Here is a 19,848-nt window from a genome sequence, read left to right on the forward strand (position 1 = left end):
AAAGATTAACAAATTATTTCATGGTGCCATAATAAAGTCAAATATCAATATTTTACGCATTATTTCATAGATAAAGTCCAGAGTTTTGATGACGCGGATATAAACTCGCTCTTGTGAATACAAAATTGGAACAAGCAAAACAGACGAATAGCCTGTATCAGACCCTCTGGACTTGAATGAGTGAATGTTATTGTAGAGGGAATATATATATATATATATATATATATATATATATATATATATATATATATATATGTGTGTATATATATATATATATATATATATATATATATATATATATATTAATTTAATGATTATATTTTATGTTATTTAATCATTGCTTTTTTTGTTGGTTTCTTTTTTGTGAAACGGAGGGTATGGAAATGTAGGGGTATGGGATGGCATGGTAGTTGATGAATCTGTGCTACTGATAGATTGTGACCTTCAGTCGTGTGCACGGCTTGTTAATTACAAGAAGAATTATCCAACAGCGACGTGGTGTGAAAAATGACTGAGAGGCGTCTTTTCTTTCCGCGTGCGGCTGTGCGCGCAGCCGCGTGATGTTTGATTTGTGTGGATCAGAGAGGAAGTATAAAAAGGGGGCCGAGAAGTCGCTAAAAAAACTGCACTTCTGGATAACAGACCTGACTTTATTGTTTGTTGTGATCTTCATGGTTTAATAAAAATAAAGAATAAAAATAAAAACAATGATTTTTTGAAAAGCCTCCTGTTAAGCCTGCCTAACAGAATTAGGCACAGCATTTCCTTGCGTTTTGCTCGGAGCAAGCGTTACAAGGGTGTCTTTTTAATTTTTTTTTATTTATTCCTTTTTTATTTATTCAAGGGTCAGACGTCGTGTGTGGAGTTAGAAGCTATCAGGAGAGAAGTCAATCAGACAAGCCTCATGTAGAAAAGATATCATGATGCTTCACAGTTTCCTCTCACACTCGTATATTTACGTCAGTACATTCAAGCGACGGAAGGTTTTGGCATCGCGGCAATAGCTCTCTCAGCATCAAGTCGATATTCAAGGTGGATATTTAAATGCAGTCGTTAATAACTGTAGCTTGGCCACTGTATCTAAATATGAAGCTAAATTCATTGTCCAAGTCAAATTTCAAACTAACTTCAAACTAACATCACTCTGAACCCACCTTTGGTTTCGCTCCGTTAAACCTCGGGGGTAAACTGTTATACGCTACTGGATCCTTTCCTTTTGTTAAATTATGTCTCATTGCTGTAGGCTACTGTAGATGCATGTGTGGAAAGATCTATGTTCACCGCCGAGGGGTGAGAAGGAGATGGTAGTTCTACTATACCTTCATAACAAATATTCGTAAGCCTACGCAATAATAAAGATGAAGGTAAATAGTAATAAACTGCCATTTTGATTGTAATATTTAAATGCTCTTAAATGGTTTGTGGGCAAAGTGATTTTAATCAAAAGTTTGTCCCCTATATTTGGATTGGAATATCCCATTAACAAGTTATATTGAATTGCTCAGCGAGTGAGCGGTGCTGAAGTCTGTATCGACATGGAATTGATAAGTCTTCGAATGGACTTTCTCATTTTCAAATGAAAGCGGAGTTAGGTAGGTAATCCAGCCTTTCAATAAGAATAAAGGACATTTTGGTTCAAATGTTGTTTTTGTCTCGTACCTTTCAATTGCAGTAATCAAACTAGTGCGCCACTCCTCAGTTGAAAAACAAATAGCTTAGCGAGCTGGCTAGCTTCAAGCTTGGCAATGAGAAAGGGTAAATTTTCCTATTACATTTAGCTAACTGTTGCGCTTCCACGTTCAGCCAGCCACGTTACACACCAGATTGGGCATCCACTTTTCCATGGTCATTTTTCCTCTGTGTTTCGGAAGAGATGCAAGACATTGAGGTAGCCTACGTGTCGAAATAGTAAACTAAGAAAGAAAGTAGAATATCAAAGAACGGACGCGATCGCTTCGCTGGAGAAACACTCATCCAAAACGTCTACGGAGGAAGTAGCTACGGACTAGCAGAAATTGTGAGTTTCTAAATTACTTCTATTTCTTTTTGTAGCCGATAAACCGGCATGTAACTGCGTTGAAATATAGGATATATGCTAACGTTACGCATGTCATGTGTAAGCTCTATTGCCTCGTGTCTGTGATGTGTTTTTTTATTACAGTATGGACTGGACGTGTTGAAACAAAACAGTTTTATAAACTATTTCTTCACTTTTGTCCCGTGACATTACTAAATTGCTAATCGTTAGTTTTATGCATCTTGATACACTTTGCCAGATACACAAGATGTTGTCCGTCGTTATACTAACGTTATTGGTCCCGAAAATTGCGTGACGGGTGAATGGAAATTGACAATTGACAGGTCATGAGAAATGACGGGACGATATGCTGATTTCACGCAGTTTGCTACTTTCGTATGGGACATAGCATACGGGTTTGTTCATCATCTACAGCGAGAGCAAAAGTAGCTTAGCTTAGCTGACTACAACAAGCAACAGTATATTGTTTGTGTCGAAGTAAGCACTTTCCTAGTCTTTTCTGCTGATTCAGCAGAGCGATTGCTTTTCTTTTGTATTATTTTCCTTCTACAAGGAACATTCGTGTGCATATTAACTTCTAGCCTATTCTTTACCAGTAATTCCCCGAGTCTAATGTTTTCCTATCATACACGTCTCGTCGCATCCGCTGAATGTGAGAGTCAGGACAACGGAGACGGCGAGTTGGGCTGAAATGAATAGGATAAACTTGATGTATAGCCAATAGCTAAACGTCTGTGGTGTAATTATGATGTTATAGCTAGTAAATTACTTTATACGACTCGGGTGTTTCAACAGTGTCATTTGTTCAGCTATGTGGTCGTGTTCGTGAATACTTCAGTCTATATCTTTTCAGAAACAATGCGGGTCAACGTTGTTTTTCCAGCTGCAAGTAATGCAATATCATGTCTCGTTTCGATGCATTTTAGAATATACTTTTAGGCGAAGCATCACGTGACAGGTTATGCCAATTTGGTTAAGTAACGTCTATAGATATGTAATAAGCTGCGTTTTTTATGTTGGTGTGCGTATTGTTTATGGATTGCGCAGTTCCAGACGACTCGTATGGTAGAAATTATTCCAGTAGCCTACATGCGCACGTCTACTGGCACCAGATTAATTTCTACTGCCTGGACGTTTCGGCACTCTTGTTTCCTCCAGGATATACAATCATACAATCCATTAATCATTGGATTGTGTGTAAAAATAGGTTAAGGTCAGGCACGTTTCTTAAGGGTACAGTGGCATCACCCCAGCTGGGAATCAAACCCACAGCCACTGCCTTGCAAGCCCAGTTCCTTAACCATTACACAACACTGCTGCCCCAGTGGGGAGAAAGGGGGGAGGTGCTGGCCGCTGGGTGTCATTGGGTGCTGAGCAGAGACATGGGAGACGGAGGCCCCACCCTGGTAGCTGATAGTAGGACGTTCACACCCCTCCTCAGTCCTCTCCAGAGATGGAATTAACCCTCCCTGAGCTTAATACTGGAGCCATTCTGGCTCCTTCTAGAGGTCTCAGGCCTTACTCAAACCAGATTATTGTACTGGGTGGCTTCCTAACGGGTGGCCTCAGCTTCTTGCTTTCATCTACCTCTCACTAGATCCAGAATGGCTCCAGCTGTTCTACAGGGGGAGCATTATTTCCACCTCTAGTGGGAGCCGGAATGGCTCCAGCTGCTGTGCTCAGGGAGTGTTGTTTCCATCTCTGTTCAGGGCTGCAAAGGCTCAAGTGATGCGTTGTTAGTGTTTAGTACCGTCTCTAGCAAGCGCTTGGAGCGGTATGCAGTGGAAGTGCCCTTTCTGTCTGCATCAGTGCCTCTGTGAAGCACACTCTGGTGCTAGAACTGGGTCGAGAAATCTCACCCCTGGGTCAAGAGATCTCATACCTGCTTGAGCTCCCCGCAAGTGGGCCCTCGTGCTAATTCAGCCACTTTAGGCCCGGCCCTCCTCTGCTAATGGGATGGGGGATAGGTCTGCAGCCATGGCCCCTTGTTGGCTGCTCTGCGCGTCAAGTGATGTCGTGAGCCTGCCGAGCTACGGCAAAGGGCGGTAATCATGCTCTGATTGGTTCTCCAGGGGGTGACGTCACTAGTATGCGTTCGTGTGCTAACCCAGGTCTCCAAACTCCACTACAGTCACATAATGGATAATGTAATTTCAGCTGCTGAAGAGTACGTCAGAGTGAGCGCGTGGCTCGATCCTTTGACTCTTAATCAGAGGGCCGCAGTTCTAAATCTGTGGATATTTCACTCAAATTGTTTTGGTCGGAAGAGAGCACAAACAGCCGTCTAATGGATGTGGGGGAAGCCAGCAGTCAGTTTCTAATGCATGTGCACATCCCTTACAACCATCATTTTGATGCTAAAAGCCTAGAAAAATGGTACCACTTGTCCCCACTGAACAGTTTACACAATGCAAGCCAGTGAAGACTAGTTTTTACAGTTGTATGAAAACAAGTTTGTACGTGATGCGATAGTGGGCATATTTTTGTGTCAGTGTCAAATGGGTTTGTTTTTAGTTGTGCAAGATCACTCTCCCCCTCTCTCTCCTCTCTCTCTCTCTCTCTCACTGTCTCTCACTCTCTCCCCCTCTCTCTCCTCTCTCCCCCTCTCTCTCTCTCACTGTCTCTCTCTCACTCTCTCCCCCTCTCTCTCCCTCTCTCTCCCCTCTCTCCCCCTCTGTCCTCTCTCTCCCCCCTCTCTCTCTCCTTCTCTCTCTCACTCTCTTTACAGCTTTAGCTGTGATATTTTCTAGAACCGGAGGAGATTGAGTCATTCAGAAATGACCTCACATTATTTTTCCAGGTTGCTGCATATCAGGCCGGTTCCAGCGAACTGCGACCCGCCTGCAGTGGTCCAATAAGGCAAATTCTGCCGCTTTCTCGCAGTTTTCCTTGGAACCGCGCATGGTGTCAAATGATTTCCCGCTCTTTTTTTTCTTTTTCTCTTCTCCTTTTTTTCCCACACTTTTTTTTGTGTGCCACGGTAGCTGTCTGCTCACTCCGAGAACCCAAACAGAACACTCGAAGGGTGTCGCCGGCGTGACGAACAGACGAATAACGGCTACTCCAGAAGGGAAGCCCATCGCGTCGCTCACAGTGTTTACGCACTGTGATTAACATGGGCGTGGGATTAGTCAGCAGTATGAATGTTTAATGATGACTGTAAGTGAGCGAGTTGTTATTTTTGTCTCATTATTGTCTCCTCGGTGTATTTCGGGAATATTTCGTATCTGGGACGCTGTGCCCCCAGCCCGGGATGATACAGGAAGTGATGCGGGGCAGCTGGGGCTCTTGGCGTCTCATTCTGTTCCCCGGGGGGAACGCCGTCTGAACCAGCTTTTTTAAATGTTTTAAAAACTAACTGCCATTCGAGTGACATTTCATTCCATCACTGTAACAGACAGAAAAGGGCTGACCTACAGCGGTGTGTTGGGGGTATGGTGGGAGGGGCCTGGGTGTGGGCTCGGTCTGCTCCTGAGGAGGGCGTGGTCTGTGATGGAAGACAGCGTTGTCGTGGGTTTTGTTTTAAACGGGATGGTGCAGACAATGGCTTTGTCTTCAAAATTCTTTAAAGAATACGTTTCCATAGTAACAAAAATTTGAGTCTTCACTCTCAGCTGGCCGTAGGTCTGCGCTCAAAATATTTTGATTCTCTCTCTAAATATTGATTAATAAAAAAGTGTTTCCATGCAACGGGCACATTTTTCCAATGAGGAGCTGCTTTTTACGCGAAAATGTTTAAAGAGTGAAAACTGAAACCAAACGTTCATACGCATCAAGCATGAGACGAAATATTTTATCGGATTTTGTGATGCGCAACAATGGTGACGTGAAATGTGTCCCTGTGTCGTGTATCGCAAAATTAAATTACAGCATAACTGCTGCACAACCGCCTTCCACATTCGAGGCCCACTGGACCACCCAGCACCCTCATTCAGTTTCTGTTTGAGATTGACAGCCTGATAAAAGTGCCAGCTTTTAACACGAGTGCAGTGCTCTGGTGGTTTCGCCTCGTGCTGTTGGGGGAAGTCAGGACTCCTGGGCCCCCCTGCTGTCTGCCATTGATCATCTGTGTTCGCCCCGCTGTGAAATATCGGATATCTAAAACGTTTTTTTTGTGTTTTGCTTTATTGGTCCGCAGCGCTTGCGATGTAACTTCCTGGTACGGCTTGGTTGAGTCTTTGAATTCGGGGTACTGGGTCCTTGAAAGGTCTGAAAGACCTGTGAACTGGCGGGACATTTCCCTTTTACATTTAGGCCTATATTTTAGGAATTTAGCCAACGCTTGTATCATCAATGACTCGCAATGAGTGCAAAAGAAGAGCCTCGATTCATAAATCACCAACATCATAAGTAGCGATGAATGCGAAGCTCATTGGTTGGACCGTGACACCATGGCGATAGGTAATCCGTTGCCACTAGAGCGAGCATTTGGAAGGTACAGTTTTTTTGGAATGGGGAGTATAGGGGAAAGATGTGGGAGTAGGGGAATGGGATTCAGGGTGGAGAAGCGGGGCGAGAGGTATGTCCTGGACAGGCAGGTCTTCAGGGTATGGGGGAAGGTCGTGGGGTTCGAATCTCGGCTTGGGGCCTTTCTGTGTGGAGTCTGCGTGTTCTCCCCGTGTCCGCGTGGGTTCACTCCAGGTACTCCGGTTTCCTCCCACAGTCCAAAATTGGAGACTCTAAATTGCCCATAGGTATGGGTGTGTGAGTGAATGGCGTGCGTGCCCTGGGATGGATTGGATAGATTGGAGTGCTGTCAGCTGGGCTAGCGGAGGTACGTGCCTCAGCCTATCAGAGCACGGGCAACAGGTAGAGCCGAGTGTCATCACAGACGGTTTCAGCAGAGACGGGTCAGGCGCTAGCATTAGCTAGCCGGAACGCTCGTAGAATGCTAGCAACAATTAGCAAATCTTACGTTCGTTGCGATCAGCCGCGCTGTGGATTGTGGGTATTTTTTGCTACGAAGGACTGTTCAATACTCAATTACCGGCCCCAAAAAAATGAATGGAAGTCAACTGGGAACTTCATTAAGGGCGATACAGAAACCCTCAGTAGAGTATAAGAATAGAGCAGAAATCTTTTTAGAAACATTTTGAAATCTTTATACATGAAAAAAAAGAAACTTCAATGTCTGCCTCAACGTGTGGTGAATCAGCTGTGACAGCTAACATTTATCCGGCTAAAAAAAAAAAAAAGGGGTTTTGACAAGATCTTCCACTTTTGGCGCTGAAACGTTTTTGCTGCGCGACAGAAAACCGCCCCGTACGGCATCTCGGGTCTGAGTCGTGGGCAACAGATGCGGTGCAATGCCGAGCTAGCGCCACTGAACAGCATTACGCTGTCATTCATTGTATCCGCTCCTGTTGACGTTTCTCTCCGTTTTTATCAAAGTGTCTGTGATGTCATCATCGGCATGGGAGAGGGGAGTGTGGGAACCAGGCCCTGGGAGATAAGTGTCCGGGGCTTGTGCTCAGGATTCGGGCGGCAGAGCAGCGGCAAGGCCAGGCCTCCCCTCGCACATTCTGAAGAAATGAGATGACGGCGGCGAAGTTTCGACAGGCCGAGCCAGCCTGTCCCAGGCTATTTCTGTGGCCTTCGGGCGAGAATGAGGAAGTCTCGCCATTTCCTGTTTTCTGAGGTTGTGTGCGCGCGTGTGTGTGTGTGTGTGTTTAGCCATGTGGTTAAGTGCACCAGTGTATGCGCGTATGTGGCTTTGTAGGTATGTATGTGTGCATGTACATGTGCGTGTCTTTGTGTGGCATGTGTGTGCGTGTGTGTGTGTGTGCTTGTGTGTGTGCGTGTGTGTGAATGTATATGTGTATGGTTGTGTGGACTCCTGGCCTGTGACATCATTCCCAGATGCTAAGCATTCCTACCCTGCTGGTTCCCATCTTCGGAAAAAGGCCTTTCCTGGAACCCGGGGACCTCGGAGAACAGGAACGGCGAGTGCCCCAGTTTAGCGTGTCACAGGTCACATGCTACATCCGTTTGACCAATCACACCAGCTCTCCCCTCGCCCCTTCAGGGCCCATCGCTCCCCCCCGAAAACCATTAAATTTTTTGTGTTTTTCCTTCTTTTTTCTTCTTCTACTTCTTCTTCTTCTTCTCTCTATCCCGGGGCGGGAAAGAATGTCCAGATTCCATCTGCATTCCCGAACAAGAGATTATGATTAAGTGGCGACCGCTCGAAAATATTATTTGTGCGTCTGATCTATTCCCGGAGTAGACTGGGGAGAGGGGCACTCATGCAGCGACCGCTGGGCCCATTATACAAAGCAGGAATCTGTCATGGGAAGATACCCACAATCCTCCAAATAGCGAATTAGACCGTGTTTATATCCCTGTCAGCCACGGATGAATAAATATACAAAATTATACTCTCCATTTTGCGCGCGTGTGACGCTTCCCTTCGCGGGTCCCAGGCAGCTTGGATCACCTGCTTCCTGTAAGCGCTGTCCTTTAATGAGGCGTTAGCAAAGAGAAACAAAAAGCTAACGGTCTGATGTTTTATGCATGGGGTGTTTGAAATGCCATTTTTAATGCGCTGAGAGGCTAATAGCCTTGTATGCCGTCAGGGTGGACTAATGGGGTGGGGTGATGGGGGGGGGGTGGGGGGGCTCGCTGGGGTGCCGGGGGGGGGGGGTGCGCGTGCGCGTTTCGGGGTGCGTTTGTCGTTTTGTGTTACCGCACGCGCTCGCTGGCATTCGCGTGTGGGGTCACCTTGGCAGCGCATATTCTGCACCCCGTCGCCCGCTCTCGGACTTCCCGCCACGGTAGAAAACAAAACAAAACAACCCAAAAAAATAAATAAATAAATAAAAAAAACAGAAGAGCACGTTGAATTGAAATTTTGAAAAGAGCGCCGACTCTGTCGGTTCAGAAGCAGGCGCGCTATTGGAGCTTTTTGGCAGGAGCTTTTTTTCGGTTTTAAGAGCGCCAGGCTTGGCACGCCCGACCGAAATGCCACAGAGGCAACCGAGCTCTTCTGCAATGGCATCTCTTTCTGTCATCTCTCTTTCTCTTGCTCTTTATTTCTTCCCCTTTTCTTTCCCACACTCTCCCTCCTCTCTCTCTCTCTTTCTCTCACACACACTCTCCCTCCCTCTCTCTCTCTTTCCCCCTCTCTTCCTCTGTCTCACACACTCTCTCTCCCTCCCTCTCTCTCTCCCTCTTTCTCTCTCTCTCACACACACCCCCCTCTCTCTCTCTCTCTTTCGCTCACACACACACTCTCTCTCTCCCTCCCTCTCTCTCTCTCCCCCTCTCTTTCTCTCTTTCTCTCATTACTCTCCTTCAGGCTCATGAGAGCAGGGATGTCTGAGGGGTGAGGGGTGGGGGTGGGGATGGGGGGGGTGTTGGCAGGGGCTGAGTTGCCTGAGCGTGGTTCAGGCGTTGCGATTGGCCGAGAGTTCGCTGGAGGGAAGCCCAATCACGGGCCGTCCGTTAAGCGATGCGGTTAGCCGTGCGACGCTAGCGACGCTCCGTCGCGCGGGAGAGCTAGCCGGCCCGCGCGACTGCTATTCTCGATACCGAGGGCAGATAACTGGTTTACGGAAGGCCAAGTCTTTGAACGGGCGCGAAGGATCTTATCTGTGAGAGAGAGAGAGCGCGGATGCCTGTGAGAGAGAGAGCGTGGATGCCTGTGAGAGAGAGAGTGTGAATGCCTGTGAGAGAGAGAGCGCGAATGCCTGTGAGAGAGAGAGCGCGGATGCCTGTGAGAGAGAGAGAGTGTGAATGCCTGTGAGAGAGAGAGAGCGCGGATGCCTGTGAGAGAGAGAGAGTGTGAATGCCTGTGAGAGAGTGAGTGCGGATGCCTGTGAGAGAGAGAGAGCGCGGATGCCTGTGAGAGAGAGAGAGCGCGAAGGATCTTATCTGTGAGAGAGAGAGAGAGCGGATGCCTGTGAGAGAGAGAGCGCGAATGCCTGTGAGAGAGAGAGCGCGGATGCCTGTGAGAGAGAGAGCGCGGATGCCTGTGAGAGAGAGAGCGCGGATGCCTGTGAGAGAGAGAGCGCGGATGCCTGTGAGAGAGAGAGAGCGCGGTTGCCTGTGAGAGAGAGAGCGCGGATGCCTGTGAGAGAGAGAGAGCGCGGATGCCTGTGAGAGAGAGAGCGCGAATGCCTGTGAGAGAGAGAGCGCGGCTGCCTGTGAGAGAGAGAGCGCGGATGCCTGTGGGGGCGCTTCGCTGGCGGTTAGCGCTCAGGGCGTCTACGCTGGCACCGCGAGCGTCTCCATCTGACGCACAGACGCTCCCTCCTCTCCACACATCGTCCGCCTCCGCCAAGCCTTAACGAGCTCCCCTGAGCTCCCCCTCGGGCACCCCGGTGCCTCTGGAAGGCCAGGCTCTACCCAGATGACCCCGCCTCCTTCCCTCGCCTCAGACGTCCAGGCCGCCCACGCACCAGAGCGGGCCGGCCCCTGCTGGAGAGGGAGGACCAGCCTCTCGCTGCCAGATGGCTGTGCTGGGCTGTGCGTTGCGGGGCTGCATTTTATTCATTTATTTATTTTTGCTTTAAGAGGGAGTTGGCAGAACGAGATGGAAAATTTATGATATCTGGCCGCCTACATCACCCTATCCCTCTGCCCACTACCCACTGCACCCGCCCCCCCCCCCCCCCACCCCAACCTCTCTCAGGGCCTAGAAGTTTCCACATACAGTGCTGCTTGTGTTCCGTGTACGATTACAGGCCTCTGGGAAACGTAGTTCCCACGAACACCCAATTTTTTCCCACCGTGCACACTTCTGGGGGGGGTGAGGTAATATTTGAAATTTAGGGGCAGGAAATGGGAACATTTGTGCCAGAGTAGAAAATGGAAGAGGGTGCAGTGATTGGCTGTTAGGAGAGATACATGTACGGCAGTGATCTCCAGCCCTGCTCCTGGAGATCTGTTGTCCTGCAGGTTTTCACTCCAACTCTAAGAAAGCACTCCTCACTCAACAGCTAGAGATCGCATTGAGCTGCTCATTAATAGAATCAGGTGTGCAGAATTAGGGTTGAAATGAAAACCTACTGGACGGTAGAGCTCCAGGAACAGGGGGTTAGGAACCGCAGATGGGAGGACAGAAGAAGGGACAGAGACTGGGAAAAGGATGGACAGAACAAAGTAGTATTGGAAGAAAGGGGGCAGGGTTGTTGATACGAAGAAGCGGAGAGAGAGGAGAAGAGGGATTGACAGAAAGAAAAAGAGGAGGGACGGTGGCTGTGAAAGCTGTGATGGAGAGGGGTTGTGCGGGGCGGGGGAACAGATGAACAGAACGAAACGGGGATAGATGGAGAGGAGGAGGAGAGAGGGGGAAGAGAAAATGAAGTGCAGATTGAACTGTGCGGCTGAGCGATGAGACGGCCATAGCGCCCCCTCACCCCCCCCCCACCCCACCCTCACCCCCCCCCCCACCCCACCCTCACCCCCCCACCCCCGCCCGATGCCCACGCACCCCGCTGTGCTCAGGGAGTGAAACCCGGAGAAGGTGGGGGGAGTCGTGTTAAACACTCGCCGTCCCCGCTCTCTCTCTCTCTCTCTCTCTCTCTCTCTCCCTCACTCTCTCTCTCTCTCTCTCTCTCTCTCTCTCTCTCTCTCTCTCTCTCTCTCTCTCTCTCTCTCTCCCTCTCTCTCTCTCTGTCTCTCTCCCTCTCTCTCTCTCTCTCTCTCTCTCTCTCTCTCTCTCTCTCTCTGTCTCTCTCTCTCTCTCTCTCTCCCTCTCTCTCTCTCTCTCTCTCTCTCTCTCTCTCTCTCTCCCTCTCTCTCTCTCTCTCTCTCTCTCTCTCTCTCTCTCTCCCTCTCTCTCTCACTCTCTCTCTCTCTCTCTCTCTCTCTCTCTCTCTGTCTCTCTCTCTCTCTCTCTCTCTCTCTCTCTGTCTCTCCCTCTCTCTCTCTCTCTCTCTCTCTCTCTCTCCCTCTCTCTCTCTCTCTCTCTCTCCGCCACGTTGTGACCTTTCGCCGCCGCGATCTCCGCCTCGTGCGCAAGACGCCGCGCGGCACAATATTCGCTCATTTGCTCACAGCGGGGGGGCGGGGGGGCGGGGGGGGGGGTGGGGGGGGGGGGGGGGGTGAGGAAGGAAGGGGGGAAACCTTGATTATTTTTAGCCAGAAGGTCATTCGCTGTCAGGGCCAGGATGAATCTCTCCCAGTTTCACGGCGGCCTGGGTGTATTCTGGGACAGGTGTATGCTTTTAAAAAAAAAAAAAAAAATGTTATTGATGTAATTATTATTATTATCCTGTAGCAAACGCTACATGCACTTTGGCACCAAACAAAGTAATGTGTATATAAAAAAATCCTCAGACAGAAGTGTCACCAGAATGCCACCGAGTGAGATGAAAGGGGTCTTGAGTTTCGGATGTTCTGCGGGTACCAGTTTAATAGCGAGTGTATTTTTTTTTTAGATATTAATCTCGTTACCGTGACTATAAATGGTGCACTGTTGGATGTGAAATATTCATATGGTGGGTTTGGCTCTTCCTCCTCACTGTGGCAGAAAAACAGACAGATATTGTGGTGAAATGCTAATGAAATCCCTAATGAGTGTGTGTGTGTGTGTGTGTGTGTGCAGGCATGTGAATATGTGGATGCTATATTCTTTGTTCATGCTTGCTTGCACCCGTGTGTGTGTATCTGTGTGTGGTGTGTGCGAGTATGTATGTGTATGTGCTTTCGTGTGTTTGTGTGCTCGTGTGTATCTATGTACGTTTGTGTGTCTGTGTGTATGTGTGTGTCAGTGTAAGTTAATGGTGTTCAGCAGGCACTTTTCCTCAGCAACTCATTTGCATGCAGCTCATTTATATACAGTGCTCTCCATAATGTTTGGGAAAAAGACATAGCCTATTCTTTCCCTTATTTAGCTCTGCTCTCCACATTTTTGATTTGTAATCCAACAATTCACATGCAGTTAAAGCGCAGATTCTGAGCTTTTCTATATAAGGGTATACTTTATAGATTTTGGTTTCCACCATGTAGAAATTACAGCATGGTTTGCGCATGCCCCCTCCACCCTATTTTAGGGCACTTTAACCGCATGTGAATAGTTTCATTTCAAATTCTAAATTGTGGAGTATGGAGCCAAGTCAAGGGAAAAAAATATATATCTTTGTCCCAAGTTTTATGGAGGGCACTGTAGCTGGACGTTACTGCAGCAGTACAGGCTGTGTACTTTTGCTGAAGGATAGAACCTCAGTCTTATAAGCCCACTACGCCATTAACCATTACATTACAGGCATTTAGCAGACGCTCTTATCCTGAGTGACTTACACAACTTTTTACACGGCATTTTACATTGCATCCATTTATACAGCTGGTTTTATACTGAAGCAATGCAGGTTAAGTACCTTGCTCAAGGGTACAACGGCAGTGTCCTATCTGGGAATCGAACCTGCGACCTTTAGGTTGCAAGACCAGCTCCTTATCCATTACACTACACTGCCGCCCGCACTGCGCTGCACTGGCTGGCTGGATGGGACGGAGGTGCTAGTCAGAGACATGGGGAGGGCGGGGCGGTTCGGTCCAGTTCAGTGGGAGGCCCAGCCCTGGTCTGAGAACAGCTTAAATAAGGACCGTGGACACGCTCGGTCTGTGTGTGTGTGTGTGTGTGTGTGTGTGTGCGGGTGTGTGTGTGTGTGTGTGTGTGTGTGTGTGTGTGTGTGTGTGTATGTGTGTGTGCGTGTGTGTGTGTATGTGTGTGTGCGCGTGTGTGTGTATGTGTGTGTGCGTGTGTGTGTGTGTGCATGTGCGTGTGTGTGCTCATGTGTGTATCTATGTGGCATAAATAAGGGCCATGGGCATGCTCGGTCTGTGTGTGTGCGTGTGTGTGTGTGTGTGTGCAGGTGTATGTGTGTATGTGTGCTCATGTGTGTATCTATGTGGCATAAATAAGGGCCATGGGCATGCTCGGTCTGTGTGTGTGTGTGTGCGTGTGTGTGTGTGTGTGTGTGTGCAGGTGTATGTGTGTATGTGTGCTCATGTGTGTATCTATGTGGCATGAATAAGGGCCATGGGCATGCTCGGTCTGTGCTGAAGGTTGGGTCTCAAGGTATGTGTGTGTGCGGGTGTGTGTGTGTGTATGTGTGCTTGTGTGTATTTATTTGGCATAAATATGGGCTGTGGACACGCTCGGTCTGTGCTGAAGGTTGGGTCTCAGGGTGTGTGTGTGTGTGTGTGTGTGTGTGTGTGTGCGGGTGTGTGCATGTGTGTGTGTGTGTGCGTGTGCGCGCTCATGGCATGGTAATGTTTGTATCTGTGTGTGTGTGCTCGTGTGTATCTGTGTGCGTGTGTATGTGCATGTGTGGGCTTTGTGTGTGTATAGGCTTGTGTGGCATAAATAAGGGTCTTGGAAGGACTCGGTCTGCTGAAGGCTGGGTCTCAGAACTGCTCACGAAATACGTCTAATCCCTGCCTTGCTGCTTGTCCTCACCCATGACCTCCAGTCATATCCTACCAGGGACTCAATTAAATGAAATGATGTGCTGGAGCTTTAATCAATACATGTAGCCGATACTAATTAAAGGCCTTGCTTCCCTTGTTTACCCTAGTCATTTGTCAATAACCTTTTTCTGTATTGACCCTGCTGTGTTATTCACTGCTTGCAGTTGCATTATCAGCTTTTCTGTGCTGCCATCCTGATAAGTCCTGACTTGGAAAAGAGATTTTTGGAAAATTAATTTTTTAACTGATGAAGATTGTCAATGTGCATCGCCCTTACTGAAGGATGAGTAAATTAAACAATATTCGTCAGGGTGGCCTGTTGGGAGCCCAGCCAATACAGAATGACCTCACGATGGCACTAGAATGTTTTGTCGGTATTGTAACATTGCCACTGCATGGTAAATGGACTGCATTTATATAGCGCTTTTATCCAAAGCGCTTTACAATTGTTGCCTCTCATTCACCCATTCACACTCACACACCAACGGTGAAAGGCTGCCATGCAAGGTGCCAGTCAGCTCGTTGGGAGCAGTTAGGGGTTAGGTGTCTTGCTGAGGGACACTTCGACGCGCCCAGGGCGGGGGGATCGAACCGGCAACCTTCCCGACTGCCAGACAACCGCTCTTACCTCCTGAGCTATGTCGCCCCTACATGGCAGCAACCTTGTGAGGATGTTTTCCTTCTGAGCGGGGAGGTTAGGTGTCTGTCTAACACTGCATGCACTCTGACTCACCTCCAGCAGTCACAGAGCCGGAGCAAAGTGAGTCGAGGCGTCTGACAGGTTCAGAAGCCGAGCGCCGACAGTGAGCGCATTTTCTCTCTCCTCGGCGCTGTCGCCTGTCTTCGCCTAGCGTCCCTTTCGCTCGTCCCGATCGTGTGTTGATAAGAGAAGTCACTCGGCGTGTAGCACAGTGGGTAAGGGGTAAGGAACTGGGCTTGTAACCGAAAGGTCGCAGGTTCGATTCCCGGGTAAGGACACTGCCGTTGTACCCTTGAGCAAGGTACTTAACCGAAATTGCTTCAGTATATATCCAGCTGTATAAATGGATACAATGTAAAAATGCTATGTAAAAGTTGTGTAAGTCGCTCTGGATAAGAGCGTCTGCTAAATGCCTGTGATGTAATGTAATGTAACTCAAAGTGTGACAAGCCGAAAGCAGCGTTGTGTGGTTGTGGGGGAATGAAGCTCTCTGGTCCCCCCGGCCCATAGCTACGTCCCGGGCGTCGCCTGGCTTACCTCAGGACGGGAGTCGCTGGGGCACGCCCCCTTAACCACGGGGCGCTCTCCTGATTGGTCAGGGTTATCTCGTTGCCGTGGAAACCGAGGTAGGAAGGGTCGGGGCGTTTGGACGGGAGTTTTTCCCGATAGCGGTCCTGACGAGGACCGTCTGCGGTTCATCGTCTGCAGGGCGAACGCGGTCTTGCCCGCGGCGGTCCTGCGTTGGAACTTCTGCCCTGTTCGCACTGGAAGCGAGGACCGGTTTCCGTCCTCACAGTGTCGGTGCCGTGTAGTCACAATGTTATAACTTTGACGAAACGTTCCAGGTAACGTTGTGAGAACGTTCCAGTGTCAGCTGGGTTGTCTTTATCGTGATTAATAGTTTCTTTGGCTACATTCGGCCCTGGCTGCCTCTCCACGTTGCAGCAGATAATACTGCGTTCTTCAGATACGCCACGCATATCGTGAGATAGCCTCACACAGCGAAGCGTCCAGCGTTCCGCCGGTTCCCATTGGCTCCTGTCGGACTCGTGTAACCTCGGGTTGGAGCGGACTTATCGCCGCGCGTTTCACCGTTCGTGCTGGGATTGCATCATGCGTCTTTGGCTTACATCACTTTTCCCAGTATTTACAGAACAGCCCGCTTCCTTTTCTGCCCTCACGTTGCCCTGTTTGCCTGGCAGCGTTACGGTCAGTTTCGGAGGGAGAAAGACAGATTCTTTATGCCCTCCTGCATGCAGGCACACACCGCATATGCACCTGACAAATACACACACACACTCACACACACACACACATACACACACACACACACACACTCATACACACACACACACACACACACACTCACACACACACACACACACACGCACACACACACACTTCCTGCCTCTGCCATGCACATCAGATGTACTCCTTCCCTTATGAGCCTGATGGTACCATAGAGCGTTGTATAGACACAATGTTTTCCGTAGGTCTAGCTCATGCTTGACAGTGCAGAGTAGTCTGGCAGCTTGTGCTGTGCTACAGGTGGTGGGTTTCAAACCCCCAGGCAATCATCTGTGGCACAGCTTGATTATATATGTATTTTTGAAAAACGTGTTGGATGAAGTTACACTTTTTTGTGCTGGTCGTGCTGTCAGTAACTGGTTAGCATCACCAGGGATGGCTGTGCCAGATCGGCTGTCCTGCTGGTTTGTGCAATTAAGCCCTCCGCCAAATGGTCCTGTCGACTGCTATTCGCACCCGAGAGCATCTGCAAGCTCGTGACTGCCTGCGCTTTACTAAAAAAAGACGAAAAAAAAAAACTTTCCCTCCTTCAATTCCATCTTCATCCAGCCATCCGTTATCCAGACCCGCTTATCTTGGTCTGGGGACGTGGGGGGCTGGACAGATTGCCAGGGCACTTCCATCTACAAAGTAGCTCAATTTTGTAGAAAATAACGAGAAACACCCCAGAAAGTTGTCTGTTGGTCCCAAAGACGCAATTCGTTGGAAAGTCGCGAAAATGGAATTTCGATAGGGGTGAGGACCGGATCGTTCTTGTGGGGGAGGACTTCAGTTTGACGTCATAGCTCAGGAGGTAAGACCGATTGTCTGGCAGTCGGAGGGTTGCCGGTTCAAACCCCGCCCTGGGCGTGTCGAAGTGTCCTTGAGCAAGACACCTAACCCCTAACCCCTAACTGCTCTGGCGAATGAGAGGCATCAATTGTAAAGCGCTTTGGATAAAAGCGCTATATAAATGCAGTCCATTTACCATTTTGCCATTTACGTCAGGAGAAATAACTCAGCCCAGCAATGAAAGGCCCAGAACCTGCCGTGAGTAACTCGTTGCGTCCGGTGCAAACGGCCGTAACCGGCCTGCTTTCCGATAGCTCAGCCTGCTCGCCGTCAGGAGCCGCAGCCTCTCGACCGTCGTAAAACGATTCGTTTTTACCGGCGCCATGGCTTAGGGGTTAAGGGCGTTGGGAATATCGACTCCGGCGAAAGATCGTTAAAAAACAAATCGCCGCACGGCTAGAAGGCTTTTCCCATCGGCGTTGCAGCAGCGTCGGAGAGCGTGCGGTAGCAATAAAACGCTTAACCACCTCCCTTATCACCGAGGCAACCGCTCCAGGAAACCGCAGTAATTTCTGTGCGCCCGGTGGCGGTTAATGTTTAAACCGCTCCTTCTGATTGGCCGCCGTGGAGCGCGGCGCGCTGGACAGCGGGCCGTTTGTGGCGGAGTTTTCCCGCCCTTTTTCCTGCAGGTGTCCGGCGGCCTGGCGATTGGACGGCTCGTCGCTGACCGGATCTCCGACGGTGTCCCCGCGAGCCGCTGGCTACGGCAAACGCAGGGCCCCCCCCCCCCCCCGTCTGTTTGGGTTCCTTTCCGTTCTCTCTTCTTTTGGGGTCCTTTCCGTTCTCTCTTCTTTTACTGGCTGCTTGAGTTCGTTAAATCGCCTCAGTGCCTGATTTGCGAGGAGACGCGTTTACTTTTTGGGTAACGATGTGTGGCTGGATAGCAGTGTTTTTTTTTAACTGGGTGTTTGGAGCTACTAATTACAGATCGACTGAAGATAGTGTGAAGTGCTTTCTGGCAAAACATTTATTTTGATAATTATTTATCTTTCTCTCTCTCACTCACTCTGGTTAATAATTCATATTAAACATTCTTTATTGTCAGGAAATACATTTTTATTGATAACATGAAGTATATGTTAATATTAATACTAATTATGATTATTATGATTATTATTATTATTAATAATAATAATAATAATAATAATAATAATAATAATAAACACATGTATGTGGATCAATGTGTGAGAGTGAAACTTGTGAATGTGTGTATGCGCATGTGTGAGTATATGTGAATGTGTGACTGTGGATGTGTGAATGTGAGTGTATGTGGATGTGTGAATGTGGATGTAATAATGTGGCAGTGTATGCGTGTATGTGGATGTGTGTATGTGCATGTGTGTGTGCGTGTGTGTGTGTGTGAATGTGTGAGTGGGTGTGTGCACTGCATGTGCTCAGCCCTCTCCCTCTAACTGATTTAGTCGCATTCAGCAAACGGCTGCAGCTGTGTGGTTTTCTTTCTACAGTAAATGGGGAAAGCCCACAGTCAAAGGGTGCTAATTGGCAGCATGGTGAAGGGAAAAAAATGAAACAGAAGAGGTGTGACAAGCTGATGTAGAGTTCCCCTTCAATTTAGGCCTCCTGTCAGGGACTTAGAGGGAGGAGATTACCACACACACACACATGCACAGGCACACACACACTCACGCACACGCTCACACGCTCACACAGGCTTGTGTCAGATCCTCCTTGTAAAAGAGATTTCCATCTCGGTTGGGTCTTCCTGTCAAAATGCAGGATGAATAAGAACGAGCAGCGAGTCTGTGGAATAGAGGCCGTGAGCCGCTTCGGTTGGAAGAGCAGCTGATTCCGTGACCGTTCGTAATAGACCAGGAAGTGCCCCCCACACACACACACACCCCGCCCCGCCCCGCCCCGGCTCGAACCCGAACTCAGGCGTACGCCGCGGCTCGTCCTGCTGCCCCTGTCAGCACGAGGTGAAGACCAGAGCCGTGACCAGGACCAGAAGCCTCCTCCCTCCCTTCCTCCCTCCCTCCCTCCCTCCCCCCTCCCCCCTCGCTCCCTCCCTCCCTCCCCCTTCGCTCCATCCCTCCATCCCTCCATCCCACCATCCCCCCCCGCTCCTCTCCTGCAGTCCCCTGGGAAACGAGCCCAGGCGCACAGGCGAGAGCGGCCTCCACTCTTCCTGGACTCAGCGCCGGGCCCGATCGGACCGGCTTTCTGTGCCAAACCCTCTCGCAGAACCCCGCCTTGATTTTTTGAAAATGCGTTGCTGTATCATAAAGAGGCAATACGTTGTGCTGAAATTGTTGCCGTATTGTCATAAAACGTTTGATTTCAGTTTATTGCTGTATATGGCAGGTTTTTTTCTTCCATAGGGGTTTTCCCAGAGTTAATTCAGATTGGTTCATCTTGAGTGTAAGTGTGCGATTTCCATAAACGCTGAGAGTCGGTTTGAGCCGAATTCTGAGTTACAAAATAAAAGTTCAGATGGAATGTGTGGCTGGTAAAATAGATTTTTGGATTATTCCGGGCACATTTAGCCATGGTGAGGTCTAACACCGGGTCTGATGTGTTTGCGGTTTGAACGGTAGCT

General features: G+C 48.9%; 1 protein-coding gene across 3 annotated transcripts in view; it reads left to right on the plus strand.

Moving 5' to 3' along the window:
* Positions 1 to 1,500: 1,500 nt before the first annotated feature.
* The window catches only part of LOC118211576 (hippocalcin-like protein 1), a 52,456-nt gene continuing 34,108 nt past the window's right edge, over positions 1,501 to 19,848 (plus strand). For 2 of the 3 annotated variants that reach the window (XM_035388918.1, XM_035388911.1), the window contains exon 1: positions 1,501 to 2,017. The gene's annotated coding sequence lies outside the window, so the exon portion shown is untranslated. The remainder of the gene's footprint in view (positions 2,018 to 19,848) is intronic. The other variant, XM_035388926.1, reaches the window with a different exon arrangement.

Source organism: Anguilla anguilla, chromosome 1 (genome assembly GCF_013347855.1).
Source record: "Anguilla anguilla isolate fAngAng1 chromosome 1, fAngAng1.pri, whole genome shotgun sequence".
NCBI lineage: Eukaryota > Metazoa > Chordata > Actinopteri > Anguilliformes > Anguillidae > Anguilla > Anguilla anguilla.